At 38.1% G+C, this 15,264-nt stretch overlaps 1 protein-coding gene across 1 annotated transcript in view; it reads right to left on the reverse strand.

Moving 5' to 3' along the window:
- Positions 1–8,900, reverse strand: part of usp46 (ubiquitin specific peptidase 46) — a 45,479-nt gene extending 36,579 nt beyond the window's left edge. Inside the window, exons 1-2 of the mRNA XM_061978089.1 lie at positions 8,869–8,900; positions 6,631–6,665 (exon numbers count right to left, since the gene is read on the reverse strand). The gene's annotated coding sequence lies outside the window, so the exon portion shown is untranslated. The remainder of the gene's footprint in view (positions 1–6,630; positions 6,666–8,868) is intronic.
- Positions 8,901–15,264: the final 6,364 nt, after the last annotated feature.

Below are 15,264 nucleotides of genomic sequence, written 5' to 3' on the forward strand. Positions count from 1 at the left end.
TTGGTGTTTTCTCATATTTGTACGACGTGAAACAGTCATTTTTTGGGTGAGAATCTGGATAAAAGTGCAGGTACAGAATATTACGACATCAGGGGAACAATAGTGGCACCACTCCAACTATGAACATGCTAACAGATGGACAAACTAAGTTTACTAAGGTCTACGCTCTACTTCTAGGGCAACCCAAAACGTTGAAAGAGTCATATTGGACCAAATATTAAACAAAAAAAATTTGTCTGGAGCCGCAAAAAATGAAACACATGACGTAAGTGTCTATATTAGCTGTAATAGCCTACTATCAAAATGACTATGTGTCGCAGGCTGACGCCAATCTTCGTTGACAGAAATGTTGAAATGTAATATTTATTCTACACATTTTTACAACATTAGAAAGCATTAGTAAAATGGAGGCTTCTCAGAAGGTGAGATAACTCCTGGAAATGACTGGCTTTTAATAGCCAAAGGTAAAGATGTGTGTGTCCAAGTTGAAGGAAACGGCAGGCTGTCTTCTTTTAATAGATTTATTACAGTATTTGTGTGGAGGGTGGGTGTGGCCTGCGGGCCTGCCGCGGAACGGGGTGTGCAAGGACCGGCCTCGAAGACAGCGACAGGTGAGTGGATGGCCCAGGTGGGCCTTGTTATCTAATCACCTGTCGCCTTTATTAGCAGCAGCCGGAACGAGACAGTTGGAGTGGGAGCCAGAGAGAGAGAGACACGGACTCGGAAAAAGAAAGACATTTTGCTGGAAAGTGAAGTGAATTATATTTATATAGCGCTTTTTCTCAAGTGACTCAAAGCGCTTTACATAGTGAAACCCAAGATCTAAGTTACATTTAAACCAGTGTGGGTGGCACTGGGAGCAGGTGGGTAAGGTGTCTTGCCCAAGGACACAACGGCAGTGACTAGGATGGCGGAAGCGGGGATCGAACCTGCAACCCTCAAGTTGCTGGCACGGCCGCTCTACCAACCGAGCTATACCGCCCCAAAGCAAAAGCGGAGCAATCTGTACGCAAATAAAACAGCGTTGTACCCATAAATCCGGGCTCTCGTGGCAGTGTGTGGTGGTCCGAGGAACCCACTAGAGGGCAACCTCTACAATTTGCAAGTTAGGTAATGTTTGCTGTGGTCTGGAACAACATGGCACACAAACTATCAGAAATGCAAGCAATATTACCTACAGATAATGTGTCATGAGACATGCAAATATAAATTATATACAAAGAGGATAAAAGTAAAGGAAATTAAATGAGCTCAAATGTACCTAAAATGAGGCATAATGATGTAACATGTACATGCAGCTAGCCTAAATAGAATGTTAGCATGGATTAGCTTGCAGTGACCAAATATGCCTGATTAGCACTCCAACAAATCAAGAACACCAACAAAGCGCACCTGTGTGCATTCACGTACAGCATAAAACTTTTGGTGGACAAAATGAGACAAAGGAGGAGAGGAAGATTTGACATGTAAACCAACTGTTGCGTGAACAGTCCACACTATGGTGAGTTCAAGAACCGCCGAAACTAGTAGGACAAAACGATGTTCACCAAATACTCATATTAAACAGCGGGCTTTCTAACAATTGGGAAGGTTTGTGTCATGTTTGTCCACAAACAAAAAACATACTAAAACAAAACAAAAAAATCCCCCCCCCCATCTTTTTACCATTTTCAATCCTTTTTTTTTAAAATGCTCCAGGGAGGCACTGGGGCGGCGCTAAAGAGCCGCATGCTACGGTGTGTAGTGAAGCATGTTTAGCTATTCCTCATCCTGCAGGGATGATACTTGTAAGAAATGTACTTTATTTGTCGCCATTGGATTAGTGATTTAGAAGTAGCTAAAACACTGGAAATTAGCCGCTAGCGAGCTAGCCATGTCTTAAAGCACCTCTTTCTGAGGGCGTTTCACTGTTATAACTTCACCTTTATCTTTAGTTTTTAAGCCAAAATTCATCCGTTCTCCCTTTTCTGTCTACACACTGTGTCTGCTTGTAAGTACTCCGTGACTGTGCGCTGCCGAACATGCTCCTCTGCTGGTAAACCAGCAATGACAAGACGTGACGACGACGGGGGAACTGGGGGGTGAGGGACCGGTACTTTTCAGAGGCGGTATAGTACCGAATATGATTCATTAGTATCGGGGTACTATACTAATACCGGTATACCGTACAACCCTAATTACTCGGTACTGAAAATGGTCGTACTGGAGCATTGCATCGTAATGTCTCACCGAAACGGCACACGAAAAACGAGTAAAGGAAATTTTAGGTGGAAACGTTTTAGTCAAAAAGCGAAAGTGGTGTGTACGAAAACGGAAGTACCACAGTGATGGTGAAAATAAACCAACGCCGTTAAAAAGGGGTACTAATTAGTAAGAGATGTACACAACATTGCATTTAATGTAAAAGTAGACTTTGTCAGGACAATATGTAGGTCAAAGTAGACAACGAGACAGAATAGTGACGTTGTCTTTTGTTTCACGATGAGTTGTGTTCCCCACTGGGGCATAAAAATGAGCACTAAACGTAAAAGATGACACATGAGTCATCTTTCAAAGCAGCCTGAGAGCCCCCATCACGCTGACAAACAAAAGGTCAGTTTGCATGAGAGCCTAAAGTCAACAGCCTGATTGACCCACTTCCAAGCGGCGTGGAGCACGTGGACGCAGTCTGCAGGCGTGACGGAACAAGCGGCGTTTAAAAAATCGACACTTAATCACGTTGCACGTTAACGAGGGGAGGAAGAAGAATACTCACTTATTGATTCTTTGTACTTTCTGTGTTATTTCATTGATTATGAATGTATTCATCCAAAACATGGTGCTAAATAATATTACAAACTATCCATGCATCCATTTTCTTCCGCTTATCCGAAATCGGGTCGGGTCGCGGGGGCAGCAGCCTAAGCAGAGAAGCCCAGACTTCCCTGTCCCCAGCCACTTCGTCCAACTCCTCCCAGGGGATCCCGAGGCGTTCCCAGGCCAGCCGGGAGACATAGTCTTCCCAACGTGTCCTGGGTCTTCCCCTTGGCCTCCTGCCGGTCGGACGTGCCCCAAACACTATTACAAACTATTCATCCATCCATTTCCTACCGCTTATCCCTTTCGGGGTCGTGGGGGGTGCTGGAGCCTATCTCAGCTACAATCGGGCGGAAGGCGGCGTACACCCTGGACAAGTCGCCACCTCATCGCAGGGCCAACACAGATAGACAGACAACATTCACACTCACATTCACACACTAGGGCCAATTTAGTGTTGCCAATCAACCTATCCCCAGGTGCATGTCTTTGGAGGTGGGAGGAAGCCGGAGTACCTGGAGGGAACCCATGCAGAATCAATCCCAAATATTAATTATATTTGACTGCTCTGGCTGCAGTGCCCTCTGCTGGTTGTTCAGGGGAGTGTGTAGGTCACATTTGTTTGTGCATCTGGTTTGTGGGAGGAATGTCTCGTCGACACAAAAGCAAAAAAAGCGATCCACATATGCAAATGCATATACAAATACAAATAAAAAAATCAAGCATATTTTTATATTCAAATCTCAAAAATATATTTACAAACACACGTTTATTTATACAAATTCTTGATTTATTTGTATGTCACATTTTTATGTTTATACATTTTAATTGTATATATTTTCAAATCTCAAAAATATATTTACAAATACACGTTTATCCATACAAATTCTTGATTTATTTGTATGTCACATTTTTATATTTATACATTTTTATCGTATATATTTTCAAATCTCAAAAATATATTTAAAAATACACGTTTATACAAAGTCTTGATTTATTTGTATGACACATTTTTATATTTATAAATTTTTATTGTATATATTTTCAAATCTCAAAAATATATTTACAAATACGCGTTCATTTATACAAATTATTTGTTTATTTGTATATCACATTTGTATATGTATTTGTATATTTATTAATATATGCATATGTATTAATTAGAGATGAGCCGATAAATGCTTTAAAATGTAATTTTGGAAATTATCGGTTTCAAAAAGTAAAATTTATGACTTTTTAAAACGTCGCTGTGCACACGGACGTAGGGAGAAGTACAGAGCGCCAATAAAACTTAAAGGCACTGCCTTTGCGTGCCGGCCCAGTTACATAATATCTACGGCTTTTCACACACACAAGTGAATGCAAATCATACTTGGTTAACAGCCATACAGGTCACACTGAGGGTGGCTGTATAAACAACTTTAACACTGTTACAAATACGCGCCACACTGTGAACCCACACCAAACAAAAATGACAAACACATTTCGGGAGAACATCCGCACCGTAACACAACAGAACAAATACCCAGAACCCCTTGCAGCACTAACTCTTCTGGGACGCTACAATATACACCCCCCCGCTACCCTGTTTAATGCATCCAGCGGGGCATCACAACAAAATTAGGCATAATAATGTGTCAATTCCACGACTGTATATATCGGTATCCGTTGATATCGGAATCTGTAATTAAGAGTTGGACAATATCGGAATATCGGATATCGGCAAAAAAAGCCATTATCGGACATCTCTAGTATTAATATCATATTGATATATATATATATAAGTTGATGTGAGACAATTCTACTTCCATAGATGTGAGTCAGACCGTGGATGTTTTGCTCAATCGCCGTCGGCCCGGTCTTCTCTGACGCCGCTTTTTATGTTGTGCTCGCCGACAGCAAGACCGCCACAGTCACCTTGACTTGCTTGTGTGTGTCAAAGTAGCAAAAAAAAAAAAAAAAAAAAAAAAAAAAAAAAAAGGCAGAGAAAAGGAAACTGTGGCTTTTTCTTTTCTGTTTTGGAGCACATGTTTCCATCTTCAACTTGCTCAAGCAGACGAGTGTGGCGTTCATGTGTGCAGCGGTTTAAAGACGTTGTTAAAGGCCTTCGAAGCAACAGCTCTTTTTGCCGCTTTGATGGCTGACGCACATCTTCTTTTTTTTTTGTCCTCAGCGCCGTTTGTCACGTACAGCGTGTACCCTTCAGGAACACGTATCCTATCCTTGCCCGGGGCAGTTTGGCCCTCTCTTCTTCCACAACACATCTCCTATATCTGTGGTTCTCAAACTTTTTCTTACCACCTCAGAAAACACTTGGCTCTCCAAGTACCATCATAATGACTAGAGATGTCCGATAATGGCTTTTTTGCCGATATCAGATATTCCGATATTGTCCAACTCTTAATTATCGATTCCGATATCAACCGATACCAATATATAATTAACACATTATTATGCCTAATTTTGTTGTGATGCCCCGCTGGAGGCATTAAACAATGTAACAAGGTTTTCCAAAATAAATCAACTCAAGTTATGGAAAAAAATGCCAACATGGCACTGCCATATTTATTATTGAAGTCACAAAGTGCATTTTTTTTTTTAACGTGCCTCAAAACAGCAGCTTGGAATTTGGGACACGCTCTCCCTGAGAGAGCATGAGGAGGTGGAGGTGGACGGGGTTAGCGGGGTGTGTATATTGTAGCTTCCCGGAAGAGTTAGTGCTGCAAGGGGTTCTGGGTATTTGTTGTGTTGTGTTTATGTTGTGTTACGGTGCGGATGTTCTCCCGAAATGTGTTTGTCATTCTTGTTTGGTGTGGGTTCACAGTGTGGTGCATATTTGTAACAGTGTTGAAGTTGTTTATACGGCCACCCTCAGTGTGACCTGTATGGCTGTTGACCAAGTAGGCATTGCATTCACTTCTGTGTGTGAATAGCCGTAGATATTATGTAACTGGGCCGGCACGCAAAGGCAGTGCCTTTAAGGTTTATTGGCGCTTTGTACTTCTCCCTACGTCCGTGTACACAGCGGCGTTATAAAAAGTCATACATTTTACTTTTTGAAACCGATACTGGTAATTTTTAAACCGATACCGATAATTTCCGATATTACATTTTAAAGCATTTATCGGCCGATAATATCGGCAGTTCGATTTTATCGGACATCTCTAATAATGACCAAGGTTCAAATACAGGAGCATAGTAGGCCTAAGTATTCATCGAAAACAAGGCAGAGGTTTTATTTAACGAGTATATTTAATATTTTGGCCACTGTAACATTACGCACAGTTTGAACAGTAACACTGTGTTTGAATATAAGAAAATAAAACAATGTACTTTAATCAAGTGACTCTTTGGCGTACTGCACCACAGTTTGAGAAACACTGTCCTATACCAGTGTTTTTCAACCTTTTTTTTTAAAATCCCCAGGCACACCACTAGCAGAAAATACTGAAAAATTTAGCCTATAATGACAATATAAAGTTGTTCTCATCAAAAACCTGACACAATTGTTCGATATGAATTCAAACCCTAACCTTAACCATCCATGCATCCCTAATTCTCTTGTCTAAAGGTAGGCCTACGAAGCAATTATCTACCTGCTGCCCCCTACTGATATTACACAGTAATACATGGTTACTTTGCCGATCTCTAGACTGCAGAGACCCTTAACAACAGCATATTATTTTGGGATTATAATTATTGGTTTGCAAAAAATATTTTTAGACCAAGTACCGTATTTTTCGGACTATAAGGCACACTTAAAATCCTTTCATTTACTCAAAAATCGACAGTGCGCCTTATAAACCCCAGTGCGCATAATGTTCATGTTCCTACCTGCAGGTCCTGTCCGGAGTGGTCCGTTTGCATCCCTGTATTCAGACAAGGAATACTCATGTAACTTGTTGCATGAAGCAAACAATTAAGCCAGGCCGACTAACCGGCAAAGGCAGGTTTAAATAGTCCCTCTGATTAGTGCTCGGAAAACAGGTGAGCGTCCCGAGCACCAATCAGAGACAAGTGGAAACAACAAGCACCCATGGTAACTAAAAACAAACAAGGGTGCACAAAAACAGGAACTAAGGGAGTCCAAAACTAACAGAATATAACAAAAACATGATCCGGGCCACGGATCATGACAGGTTTACATTATTCACCCAAGGAACTTTAGTTATTAGAGAGTTCCAGTCGGACGGTTTTTCACAGGACACATTTCCGGTGTTGTTGTTGCACTAGTGAGCCACGGATGAGGAGATGCTGCTCCGTTATTGATTGAAGTAAAGTCTGAATGTCATTAATACAGTTAGCTCCATCTTTTGACACTTCTTCCACTCCCGTCCTTGCACGCTACACCGCTACAACAAAGATGACGGGGAGAAAACGCTGTCGAAGGGGAGCCACGTAAATAAGACCGCCCACAAAACGGCGCATCCTGAAGCGACTGTCAGAAAAAAGCCATTGGAGTTGATGTGTAAAACATCATCTATGCAACATTTTGACCAAGGAACCACAATTACATGTTATGTAGACCACAAAGAAGTCTTTTACATTTAGGAAAAAAATCATAATATCTAATTCACAATTGATGTTAAAAAGTGGCTTCAATCAAAGCTGCTCACACGGCCACTAAGGTGGGCACTATGTCAACTTAATGTGTATTATATTTATCCATGAGAGCATTTTTGTTGTAAATTGTGAGGTGTGTCTGTTAAAATCATGGTTGTTTTTACAAATGATGACAGATGTGAACAAGAGCATGTATTGTCTTTGTGTGACGATGTAAATGAGGTGTGGTTGTATCCATCCATCCATCCATCTTCTTCCGCTTATCCGAGGTCGGGTCGCGGAGGCAGCAGCTTAAGCAGGGAAGCCCAGACTTCCCTCTCCCCAGCCACTTCGTCCAGCTCCTCCCGGGGGATCCCGAGGCATTCCCAGGCCAGCCGGGAGAGATAGTCTTCCCAGCGTGTCCTGGGTCTTCCCCGTGGCCTCCTACCGGTCGGACGTGCCCGAAACACCTTCCTAGGGAGGCGTTCGGGTGGCATCCTGACCAGATGCCCGAACCACTTCATCTGGCTCCTCTCGATGTGGAGGAGCAGCGGCTTTACTTTGAGCTCCCCCCGAATGACAGAGCTTCTCACCCTATCTCTAAGGGAGAGCCCCGCCACTCGGCGGAGGAAACTCATTTCGGCCGCTTGTACCCGTGATCTTGTCCTTTCGGTCATGACCCAAAGCTCATGACCATAGGTGAGGATGGGAACGTAGATCGACCGGTAAATCGAGAGCTTTGCCTTCCGGCTCAGCTCCTTCTTCACTACAACGGATCGATACAGTGTCCGCATTACTGAAGACGCCGCACCGATCCGCCTGTCGATCTCACGATCCACTCTTCCCCCACTCGTGAACAAGGTGTGGTTGTATTGTATATTAAATATATATATATTATATTAAGGATATTGTTTTTAATATTGTTTTTAATCTTGTTGTGCAGCACTTTGGAAACATTTTTGTTGTTTAAATGTGCTATATAAATAAAGTGGATTGGATTGAAGTATGTGTCCATGAAAGGGCATTTTATGACTTTTCTTAATTTGATTACATGCTATAGGATGATTTTATTGTCATAATTTTATTGCATGATTTTTGTATCCCTTTAATTTAGGTAGCCAGGGACTGCAGATGGAAATGAGCTATAATCTGGTACAAAACATATCTGTCTTTGAGCTTTATGTTTCTGTGCATTGTCCCTTCAAATAAATAAAGACTAAGACTAATAATATGACTTCTCTAATGCGCCCTATAATCCGGTGCGCCTTTTGTATGAAAATAGACCTGAATGAACCCGCTCATCGGCAGTGCGCCTTATAATCTAGTGCGCCCTATGATCCAGAAAAAGTACGGTAGGTAAAATTGCATAATTTCCCAGGACACACCAGACACTGGTTGAAAAAGGCTGTCCTGTTCTACATCAGCTCTTTCTAATGGAACAGACATGTGCTAAAGTGAAGGAACATGTGCTTCTGTCTTCCAGCAATACAGCCCACGTAGTAAAAAAAAATGATGAACTTGTGTACTTACCCACGTCTGAAGTGCTTCAATTGTGTTCCGTCGGCTGTTAGACGAGTCTACCGGGACACTCCAGAAGCCGTGCATTTGTGGAAAAACTAGGAGAAGTGCAGTAAAATGTCAACTCAAGTCATGTAAAAATGGCATCACACAACACGAGCAACACCCTAAGACAGTGTTTTTCAACCACTGTGCCGTGAGATACAGTCTGGTGTGCCGTGGGAGATGATGTCATTTCACCTTTTTGGGTTAAAAATATTTTTTGCAAACCAGTAATTATAGTCTGCAAATGATGTGTTGTTGTTGAGTGTCTGTGCTGTCTAGAGCTCGGCAGAGTAACCGCGTAATACTCTTCCATATCAGTAGGTGACAGCAGGTAGCTAATTGCTTTGTCGTGATCACAATATGCAGACGACAGCGGGAGGCAGCGTGCAGGTAAAAAGGTGTCAAATACTTAAACTGAAAAATAAACATTAGGCATTGAAGCTCAGGGAAGGCTATGGAGAACGAAACTAAAACGGAACTGGCGACAAAGTGAAGAAAAACAGAATGCTGGACGACAGCAAAGACTTACTGTGGAGCAAAGACGGCGTCCAAATGTACATACAAACATGACATGACAATCAACAATGTCCCCACAAAGAAGGATAACAACAACTGAAATATTCTTGTTTGCTAAAACACAGCAGGTGCAGGGAATAGCGCTTAAAGGAAGACAGGAAAATACCAACAAAAGAGGAAAAGCCACCAAAATAGGAGCGCAAGACAAGAACTACAAACACTACACACAGGAAAACAGCAAAAAACTCAATAAGTCAGGGTGTGATGTGACAGGTGGTGACAGTACACCTACTTTGAGACAAGATCTACATTGATGCATGGTTGGTTATGGTTTAAAGTCATATCCGACGACTTTTTATTGTCAATATCGAGTTTCATATTTGAATGATTTCTGCTGGTGGTGTGCCTTTGGATTTTGTCAACGCAGAAAACGTGCCTCGGCTCAAAAAAGGTTGAAAAACACTGCCCTAAGAGACACATCCAAAGAGTTCACTTCGATTTACAAACCTCTCATTATACGAACTTTCATTTACAAACCACAGACCGAATAAAAATATGCTTTTGTGAACGAATCTTGTCTCAGTGTACGAACATTTCCTCCACCCATTGTGTGCCTTTGGTGAAGCCATTTTGTGCCCGGCAGCACATCCATTATGGGCAGGCTAATTGATTTCCGGTACTCATTCTGTCATTAGCTAGTGTGCTTTGTGGGTTTTTTAGCCTTTTTACAGCATTTTCTAGTTTTTCTAACTCAATATGAGTCCTAAGAAAGCAAGGAACAAGCAATGTGCGGTTTGAAACATTCAGGAACTATCCACAGCGCTGTCGACACTGCCTTATCCCACCTCCCCCTGCCTTACGCCAGGAATATTAACCAACAATGTAAAGTGGATTTGATTTTTTATTCCTAGCCATTGTAGCGAACCTGGGTGTTAAATTTAAGGAGTTTTTTTTTTTTATGATTTCAAACTGTGAGTGCACCTCAGGATTAGTGACAGTGTGTGCGTGTCAGCAGGGCGACTGGATTTGAGGACAGCTGAGCTTGTTGTTGTTGTTTAGACTTTGTTATTGAATAGAAAGTTGATCCATCACTCCCTTGTTTATTGCTTAATATTGTGTTCAAAGCGTACACATTTTTACTAAGATATGGACTTTTGTCAAGGCTGGAACCGATTATTCATGTTTGCTTATGGCGAAATTTGCATCAATATACAAACTTTTCTATTTATGAACCCTGTTCATGAACCATTTAAGTTCGTAACTTCAGGTTTCACTGTTTATAAAACAAAATTGTATTTGTGAATTTATGGTAAAATGTAAAAAAAAAATTCTGTTTTTGTTATGACTGCAGACTGCCAATCAAAACAAATGTTAACTTATTGCAGTGGTCAGCCATGTTTGTGATGATCAAATACTGTACATCATTCAACAATGGCGGTGCCAATAATTAATGTAAAATGTCAGTTTAGAGATGATTTAGAGTGATCATGTATTTTTGGGGTACATTAGATTTAAATCTACCCATGTAGGAATCAACACAGAGTCATTTGGTAAATTGTAAAAAATCAAAACAATTAACCATTGAGTATAAAACTGTGTTTACGGTACATGTAATCATTTGGAAAAATGTCATTAAAACGTTTGTTGTAATGGACTAAAAATTCAGACTGTAGTAAAGCATCTAGACCAGTGTTTCTTAACCATTTTTGGGCCGCTAAAAATATATATTTCTCAGCTGTGGTCCATATGGGCCGCAGGCTCGCAGCGGTACTCAATTGTAATACACTTTTTCACCACTTGTGGCAGTAAGTACAATCTCAAAACAAAGAGAAGAAGAGCTAAAGTCATAGAGAAGTCTCATAAGTGCAAAAATTATGATTATTTGCACTTTTATTTAATTGACAATTTAGTTAATAAACATATACATTATTTACTATTAATTTAGTTCAAATGTATTTCTTTTTACCACTGCATACATTGTATGTAAATGTATTTTTCATCAGTTTTTATGAATCCTTTTTTTGCTGTATATTTACTTTTGTAATCAGCCTGTCCTAAGCCTTGATAATAATCTTTGTGATTAACACGTGGTTTCACATCATTTGATAAGGTTTAGCCTGTTAAACTGAAAGTGAATTAGATATAATTATTGAATATGATTAAAAACAAGAGTAATTCAGTGCCAATATTTAAGTTGGTCCTGAGCCCGTCTGTAGTGGAAAAGTTGGGCCCAGAGGTCATGAAGGTGAAGAACCTGTGATCTAGACAGCTAGTTTAAAAACATTAGCATGCGACAAATTATGAATTTGTGTACTTACCCATGTCTAAAGTACTTCAATTGTGTTAGACGCGTCTACTGCCACCATCCAGAACACCTGGAAATGTGCAAAAAAAATGTCAACTAAAGTCAGGGAAAAATAGATACATGCTCGTAAAGAGTATACAAAACTACATTTTATCAGGGATATAAAAAAGTCAAAAGTCAAAGTAAAAAAAATACAGTAAAAAGTTTGTTGTCATGACTGCAGACTGTCAATCAAAACAAATGTAACAAATGTACAAATGTAACAAATGTACAAATAGCTTGTTTGAATCTGGAGTGAATGAATAATAATAACAATTCAATTTATTTACGAAGCGCTTTTAAAAGATACTCAAAGACACGCACACATAATCAAAAGGAAACATGATCATATGCTTTTTTTCGCATTATCTCAGGATTCTAAGAACATTACTGTCATATTGAGTAAAAAATAGAGATGTCCGATAATATCGGCCGGTAAATGCGTTAAAATGTAATATCAGAAATGATCGGTATCGTTTTTTTTATTATCTGTATCGTTTTATTTTTTTTATTTTTTTATTAAATCAACATAAAAAACACAAGATACACTTACAATTAGTGCAGCAACCCAAAAAACCTCCCTCCCCCATTCACACTCATTCACACAAAAGGGTTGTTTCTTTCTGTTATTAATATTCTGGTTCCTACATTATATATCAATATATATCAATACCGGTACTGTCTGCAAGGGATACAGTCCGTAAGCACACATGATTGTGCGTGCTGCTGGTCCACTAATAGTACTAACCTTTAACAGTTAATTTGACTCATTTTCATTAATTACTAGTTTCTACGTAACTGTTTTTATATTGTTTTACTTTCTTTTTTATTCAAGAAAATGTTTTTAATTTATTTATCTTATTTTATTTTATAATTTTTTTTTAAAAGTACCTTATCTTCAACATACCTGGTTGTCCAAATTAGGCATAATAGTGTGTTAATTCCACGACTGTATATATCGGTTGATATCGGTATCGGTAATTAAAGAGTTGGACAATATTGGAATATCGGATATCGGCAAAAAGCCATTATCGGACATCTCTAGTAAAAAACTAATATTTGTGTTTGCAAACATTACAAACTGTACTACTCCTCTCTGGTGGGGGGGGGTGCAATACTTTTTCATAACATGGTCACTACTGCCTAGTTTCTCTTGTTATATTCTTATTTTACTGTTATATTTTTATTCTCATTGTTGCTTCTAATTTTTTTGATCTATTGTAATATTTTTCTATTTTTTTCCATTTATACTCCCATTATTTACTTTTTACTTTTTAAATTCGATCTCAATTTTGTACACTGCTGCTGGAAATTAAATTTTCCTGAGGGAACTCTCCTGAAGGAATCAATAAAGTACTATTTATCTATCTATCTATCTATATTGAGTGTGACACTGTCATATTGAGTAAAAACTATTTTTTGTATTTGCAAACCTTACAAAAGCATTAATTTCTAGTAAAACTAACAAAGATACATTATTTCAGGCATTATTAGCCATTTTGCATGTTTGATTTAGGAATTATATTTAACTAACTGTCATTGAGTGTGACACTGTCATATTGAGTAAAAACTATTTTTTGTATTTGCAAACCTTACAAGAGCACCTGATTCTAGTAAAACTCACATAGATACATTAATACAAGCATTATTAGACATATTGCATGTTTGGTTTTGGAGTTATGTTTATATAACTTTCATATTTAGTATGACAGTTATACTGTCATATTGAGTTAAAAAAAACTAACTCTTGTGTTTGCAAACCTTACAAAAGCTCATGTTTCTAGTAAAACTCACAAAGATACATTATTTCAGGCATTATTAGACATTTTGCATGTTTGGTTTAGGAGTTATGTTTAAATAACTGTCATATTGAGTGTGACACTGTCATATTGAGTAAAAACTATTTCTTTGGATTTGCAAACCTTACAAAAGCTCATGTTTCTAGTAAAACTCACAAAGATACATTATTTCAGGCATTATTAGCCAATTTGCATGTTTGATTTAGGAGTTATGTTTAACTAACTGTCATATTGAGTGTGGCACTGTCATATTGAGTAAAACTATTTTTTTGTATTTGCAAAAGCACCTGATTCTAGTAAAACCCACATATATACAGTAATACAAGCATTATTAGACATATTGCATGTTTGGTTTTGGAGTTATGTTTATATAACTTTCATATTTAGTATGCCAGTTATACTGTCATATTAAGTAAAAAAAACTAACTCTTGTGTTTGCAAACCTTACAAAAGCTCATGTTTCTAGTAAAACTCACAAAGATACATTAATACAGGCATTATTAGACATATTGCATGTTTGGTTTAGGAGTTATGTTTAAATAACTGTCATATTGAGTAAAAACTAATTTTTGTATTTGCAAACCTTACAAAAGCACCCGATTCTAGTAAAACTCACATAGATACATTAATATAAGCATTATTAGACATACTGCATGTTTGGTTTTGGAGTTATGTTTATATAACTTTCATATTTAGTATGACAGTTATACTGTCATATTAAGTAAAAAAAACTAACTCTTGTGTTTGCAAACCTTACAAAAGCTCATGTTTCTAGTAAAACTCACAAAGATACAATATTTTAGGCATTATTAGCCATTTTGCATGTTTGGTTTAGGAGTTATGTTTAAATAACTGTCATATTGAGTAAAAACTATTTTTTGTATTTGCAAACCTTACAAAAGCACCTGATTCTAGCAAAACTCACATAGATACATTAATACAAGCATCATTAGACATATTGCATGTTTGGTTTTGGAGTTATGTTTATATAACTTAAATATTTAGTATGACAGTTATACTGTCATATTGAGTAAAAAAAACAAATGTTTGTGTGTGCAAACCTTACAAAAGCTCATGTTTCTAGTAAAACTCACAACGATACATTATTTCAGGCATTAATAGACATTTTGCATGTTTGGTTTAGGAGTTATGTTTAAATAACTGTCATATTGAGTACAAACTAATTTTTGTATTTGCAAACCTTACAAAAGCACCTGATTCTAGCAAAACTCACATAGATACATTAATACAAGCATCATTAGACATATTGCATGTTTGGTTTTGGAGTTATGTTTATATAACTTTCATATTTAGTATGACAGTTATACTGTCATATTGAGTAAAAAAACAAATTTTTGTGCGCGCAAACCTTACAAAAGCTCATGTTTCTAGTAAAACTCACAAAGATACATTATTTCAGGCATTATTAGACATTTTGCATGTTTGGTTTAGGAGTTCTATTTAAATAACTGTCATATTGAGTGTGACACTGTCATATTGAGTAAAAACACATTTTTGTATTTGCAAACCTTACAAAAGCACCTGATTCTAGTAAAACTCACAGATACATTAATACAAGCATTATTAGACATATTGCATGTTTGGTTTTGGAGTTATGTTTATATAACTTTCATATTTAGTACGACAGTTATACTGTCATATTGAGTAAAAAAACAAATTTTTGTGTGTGCAAACCTTACAAAA

Source organism: Nerophis lumbriciformis, linkage group LG18, assembly GCF_033978685.3.
Source record: "Nerophis lumbriciformis linkage group LG18, RoL_Nlum_v2.1, whole genome shotgun sequence".
NCBI lineage: Eukaryota > Metazoa > Chordata > Actinopteri > Syngnathiformes > Syngnathidae > Nerophis > Nerophis lumbriciformis.